This window comes from Phalaenopsis equestris, unplaced genomic scaffold (assembly GCF_001263595.1).
Source record: "Phalaenopsis equestris unplaced genomic scaffold, ASM126359v1 Scaffold000054, whole genome shotgun sequence".
NCBI classification, from domain to species: domain Eukaryota; kingdom Viridiplantae; phylum Streptophyta; class Magnoliopsida; order Asparagales; family Orchidaceae; genus Phalaenopsis; species Phalaenopsis equestris.
Window position 1 is genome coordinate 326493 of NW_018164496.1, and position 6732 is coordinate 333224.

The 6732-nt window shown below is 32.2% G+C and overlaps 1 long non-coding RNA gene across 1 annotated transcript in view; it reads left to right on the plus strand.

Annotated features, from left to right (window-relative positions):
- LOC110019237 overlaps positions 1-6732 on the plus strand; it is a 36290-nt gene that overhangs the window by 22552 nt on the left and 7006 nt on the right. The window lies entirely within an intron of this gene.

Genomic DNA, 6732 nt, shown 5'->3' on the forward strand with positions numbered 1-6732 from the left:
ATATATATATATATAATTAAAAATATTTACAAATTGATACTCCATATTTTTTTTAATAAAGTAGTTTCTTATTAATTATCTCATTAATAATCATTCTCGTGGTCATTTAATTATAACATTAGCTTAAATTAATATTTTTTCTCTCTTTCATGCTAAACAAGCATGCTTATGAGCCCGCTCGAACTCATAGAATTAAGCTTGAGCCTGAGTTCAAACTCGATTAAATTTTTCAAACAAACTCAAGCTTAAGCCAAGTTGGCTGAAGCTCGACTCAACTCATTTACACCTCTATATAGCCTATAAGAGCAGTCCATTATCTTAATGATTTAAATAAAGGAGGATATACTTAAGACTGTCAAAGAAGCTCGTTGTTCACATACAGTTCGTGTTCGGTTCGTCAATGAGTTCGTGTTCGATTCGTTCGATAAGTAAACGAGACGAACGCGAACAAATTTTTTTCGTTCGATTAGTTAAACGAACCAAACACGAATAATGATGCGTTCATTCGTGTTCGAATCGTTATAAAATTAAATTTTATAATTTATAATATATAATAAAATAATAAAATAATATATTAATATACTATATTAGTAATATACTAATATATATTATATATTTATATAATATAAGTTATATATTTAGTACAATATATTATTTATCTATATTAATATTAGGTCAAACTGGCTCGTCGTTCACGAACAGCACGTGTTCGGCTTGTTCGTTAAGAAAGACTAACACGAACAGTGACTTCATGAACAATTTCAAACACGAGCTTATTTCAAACAAACCAAATTTCAAACGAACCAAACCGAACACAAACACAAACAAATGTTCGGTTCGTTTACAAATAAAATCCAATCACTTAAATATGACCAAGTTGAACTAGTGGACCTTTATATCAGCCTAATGAGATGTTCGACCTTAGTTTAGCCCAAATTGATCTATTTGATGTAATAGATGAGTTAAAGAGATCAAACCTAGGGCTATTAACCAAAATTTATATATTTAAACCCATTAGTTTATCTTGACCAATTTGACTAAGCAGGCTTAAGTCAACCTTTATAATATAATCCAATTGATTAACCATGCTTGGCTTTAATTCAACTAACACTTTTTTATTGGTAAAATTAATCAAATTTGTCCCAATTTAAAACTTCATGTTCAATTAATTTCAACTAGATTACTTTACCAACATTAGCGGGTAATGAAACTACTTAAATTTAGTTGAACTTATTTACCAGTTAAATTCAGTCGAGGATAAGGAATTGATTGATAAATCAACTAATAATCAGACACAACTTGTAATTTAATCAAATATGACAACCCAAAACTCTCACTTCTTCCTTTTGGCTCTTTGATTCCCTCTTTGCTTGAGCATCTTTTTGGCGTGCGCTTCTCTTGATGGCGGCAAGCTTCTCTGTGACGATCGACAACCACTCGATGTTGGCTCCGTGACTACTTTTAGTCACAAGTAAGTTACTCTTGACTGATAGGTTTCTATCAATTTCAGTTAAGGTAATTTTGATATTTTAGTGAGAATTCAAGGGACGGATGAAACAAGTTGATAGTTTTGTAAATAACAATTTTCTCAGTGTTATGTATGTAAATGCCACTTGTTTTAGGGCATCGTTTGGGGAAGCTTGTGAGGATAAACACCTTATCCTGAAACGCAGCCTGCGGGTCGACCGTGGGGGTCGACCCATAGTCTGCGTTTAGTGTAAAAATGGAATTGCATTTTCGGATAAGCAATCAAAACGCGCGATCTAAACGGCACCGTAGTGTTTTCAAAAACACCCCTACACTTATAAGCTGCCCCAAACGGGCCCTTAATTGGGTTTCCACAAACTTGAATTTTCATGGACATTGTTCTTATGTATTTATATATCAAAGGAGTCGAACTTCTACCTGATTTTAGATGAAATAAAATGAATTTAGTTTTATAAATAACAATTTTCTTATATATTTCAATATCGGACATTGTTCTTATGTATTTATATATCAAAGGAGTTAAACTTCTACATGATTTTAGATGAAATGAAATGAATTTAGTTTTATAAATAACAATGTTCTTATATATTTCTATATCAAACCCTAAACTTTAAATTTAACTTACAAACCACCTTATACATGCAAGAAAAGCTGTATTTTACTTTTAAAAAGTATAGGGTCGTGGCATATTTGATGTGATGTGAAAGATTTGGGTGCGGGATAAAAGTTAAAGTCTAAGTTTAGGTGCTAGATATGCAAATACATAAGAATTGGGTGTTACGTATGTAAATGTCTCATTCCGTATAGCAATATCTCGCATTAAAGTAGTTATTTGATTGGTCATTAGCTAACAAGTAAGAGACTGCACAGCTTGGGATAACCTACAAAACATCTTATGTCGGTGTGTTCTAGCTCTTCCTATGGTATATATATATGTATACATATACAGACCGTACGTATGTATACGTACACCCATAAATACACGGTTATAAATTTACATCCAAACATATGTATGATTATATGTATTTGTATATAAAATGACAAATGAACGGGGAGGATTACAAGCAAATGAATTGAGTCAAATCCGCTTGAGCTTTGTTTGCTAACTCATTAAGGAAGCTCATGAGCCATTCATTGAGCTGGGCACGACCAACTCATGAGCCAACTTGGCACATTTGTAGCAATACTTTGATTATTTCATACATGCCACCTAACTATGCTTGAAAATGTGTATTTCACTTTTGCAGATTATAATGTGATATATTTGATGTGATATGAAAATGTTACGTGTTGCATATGTATTTACGTATTTAAGCTGTCACATTCAATTGTTGCATTCATACTTATGTATTTATTTACTTAAGATGTCACATTCAATTGTTACATTCATATTTAATGATCTATTTAACAGATGTGTTAAATACCTTTATTCTTAAATCTATAAGGCATCAATGGGCATCCAACATTTAATAGCATGGATGTACAATAGATTGCATCTTGGAAGAAATGACTCGCTAATAAGTTTTTCAAATGGTGTTGAGAGTTTTGTGCAGACGATATCATAGATTTCTTCTCATCTTTCAAAGGTATGTTTTGATGCACATACACAAAACATAAAAATCAATCATTTCTAAACATCAAATAAACTCAAGTTATATTTTTATTATAATAGATTTCAAAGTAGTTATAGGTAATAGACTGCTCATGAAGAGTATGAATTACATGTTGAATATGATCAGGCTGATAGTTTATCAAGCTCTGCACGTCCAAGTGATTATACTTCTATTGAAATTGAAGAAAAGGTGTTCAACATAACTGTAATTTGATTTTTTGAGAAAATGGCTAAGGACGAGCTACCAAATAGCAAAGCTAAAAAATTATATGAATTATTGAATATTGTATAATGACCTTTGTGTCAAGGTATCACCATACACTCTGGGTTATCAGTGACTTTTAGAATGTTGATTAAATCAGATTTTCATATGATGCCCAAAGTATATTCTAACTATATAACATGATTATTGAAGGAGACAAACCTAGAGAAAATTTTAACACCAGCGGACATGTACATAATAAAAAAATTGGTGTTGAAGTTACGGTTGATACCAAAGAAGATAGATTATAGTGTTAATGACTGCATGTTGTATTATCGAGCTTATGTAATAGATAAGTAATGCAAATGTTGTGGTGTTGGAAGACTCAAATCAAAGAGTTTGAAAGATTTTGTGGTGTTGAATGATTTAAACTAGCGAGCTAGAAGTGTAAGAACTAGAAATATATTTCATACAATCATATATTCTAGTTGTCACTCATTCCACATCTTCAAAGATTAATTGCATTCATGTGTACTGCTCCACTTATGACATGACATTAGAACAGATCAGATGAAATGAATTCATCAAGTCACTGATCGATAGAGAAGCTTGGAATTATTTTGATCGTATTTATCCACTATTTGTAGACAAGTTATATGGAGCATTTATGTGCATATCTCCTAATTCCTATGTATTTACATATCTAACATCTAAACTCTATGTTTTACATTTATACCATTCAAATCTTTTGTATCATATCAAAGCATGACTATTTTAAATTTATTTAAGAGGTCAAATACAAATTTGCATGATACGAAAGGTGAGATATATTTGTAAAAATTAAAGTTTAGGTCTTAGATATGTAAATGCACACAAATTAAGTGATATGTATGTAAAATATACTTCGGGTAGATAAAATTTACGGATGACATGGTGACCCGATGGTTGGCTATTTGCTCATATACCAAAAAGTTCGCTCGAAATTCACTGAAAAAAAAAATATTTAAAAAAATGCAACTTGAAAAAAAAAGTAATAAAGACGGACAGAAGCTACACGCGAAGCCTTTCTTTTGAATTATGATATTATCAAATGCCAATAATTAAACAAGCGTTTCTAACAAATTGAAGACTTACTATTAGAGCTGCAAACAAGCTGAGCTAGAGCGAGCTCCCGCTTGGCTCGTTCAAAATTGCTCTAGTTTGAAATTGACTCATGAACAGTGCGAACTTGAAAAAAAAAGTAATAAAGACGGACAGAAGTTACACGCGAAGCCTTTCTTTTAAATTATGATATTATAAAATGCCAATAATTACACAAGCATTTCTAACAAATTGAAAACTTACTATTAGAGCTGCAAACGAGCTGAGCTAGAGCGAGCTCCCGCTTGGCTCGTTCGAAATTGCTCTAGTTTGAAATTGGCTCATGAACAGTGTGTTTGTGTTCGGCTCGAAATTGACTCGTTAAAATTAATTAAAAATAATTGATGTGGGCTCGAAATTGACTCGTTAAAATTAATTAAAAATAATGTAATGTAAAGTGTGGGATAACCTGGATCAAATTTATACAAAAAAAGACTCTATGCAAAAAAAAAAAAAAAAACACATAACTATATTATCATATAAATTGTTTTGATTTAAACTTAGATATAAATATATATAAATAATTATATGATTTTTTTTTTATTTCAAGCTAAAATGAGCCGAACATGAGCGAACAAAGAACTATTCATCTTCGGTTCATTTATAATTTGAGCTTAAAACAATGATATATTTTTAGAGCCCTACTTACTACTCTTTCTTCTATATATTCTATTATTAGTTCGCTGAGAAAACTTGCAAGTTGTGATGCGCATGAAAATGATATCACCCTCTTTGTCAACGGTCAGCATCATAACCCATCACCTAACGTCTGGTACAGTCACCATTAAAATTTAGCATCATGACACATGACAGTTACATTCATACCACACATTTCTTATCTATTTACATGTGTAATGCTCAAACTTTTGTATTTACATAAAAAAATAGCATATATCTTTTCAAACATAAATATATGATATTAAAATGTTATAAATATAAATATAAAATTTTAAATGATAGATATGTAAATGTATAAGAATTTTGTATTATGCATGTTGATACACCATCAATAAATATTTATCATCCAACATATGTTGATACTTCATCAAAAAATTTTTATCATTCAACATGAATCTCGAGACATGACATGAATCTCAAAGTAATTTTTTTAACAAGAAATGCTCAAACTTCAATTAAAAATCATCATGAACTTCGATTTCAGTACTTATGGTCAAATTGACAGGCTCGATGAGACGAACATAATAACATAAAGGTATGTCAAATTCATGTTAAATCAAGCCCAGATGGACTCATCAAACAATTTCTGGAAGTTTTCGGTGCTCAATTGGAATGTTAATAGATTTCAAATTAGACAAACTCAACGTCAAGATCGTTCAATTTTGTCACTGTTATGTCGTCCGATCAATAAAATCTCTTAGAACCGTCTAAATGAGTGATCTGGATTTTTTTTTATTTGTCAAGTGGCCTCTCTTAGACTTTATAAATAGAACTATATTTTCTTCATTAAACGGGTCTAAGACCTAAGCTTGGATGAGAATCAAGAAGAAAAGGAGTTGAATTCTAGTTTTCAGCACCGAAGAACCAACAAACACTTCTCGTTCTTGCCGTCGCCAACCACCGTCGACCTCTTTCAACCTCCCTGCTCATCGCGGATTAACGAACACTTGACGAACAAAAACCGCAGTAGGAGAAAAACAAAGCACCTTACTGAACAATGAACAACATTGTGGAGTAGCGACCAATATTAATTGTGGAGTGACGAAGCACCATGTGGTGTAATTGTTGCGGGATCGGGAAGCAGGACGGGATCGGGCTCAACACTAACAAATTGTAACAACCGACTTTGCGGAGCAATAGACATTTCTACAGTTCATCACTTCGTCCCAAACACGGCATAGTGGCACACTTTGAAGGCAATGTACCAATTTCGACAGCCGCAATCACTCCCGATCGTTCTGCAACGAATCCTCTTGCATACAAAAACTATAATTATATGACTGTTTTTCTTTTTCAAAATTTTCACATAAACTTCCGGTGTCCAATCTATCAAATTTTTTCTCTGAATTTGTGTTGAATTTTCGTACAATATTAAGATGCTAAACAATTATTCCATCATTGTGATTCTTCCAACACAAATTTCTCTTAAATGTTTATGCCTCCTAACTTGGAAGACCAACTGTGTGGTTTGACTTGTGACTTGGATGTAGTTACCAATGTTTGACTTGTAATAAGATGACTCGGTCAACGGCGGTACCTTCACTCGCGGGCTTCCAAAAATGAATGATATTGTGGAGTCTTCGAAGATTAATTAGGGGGATGCACCTACGCG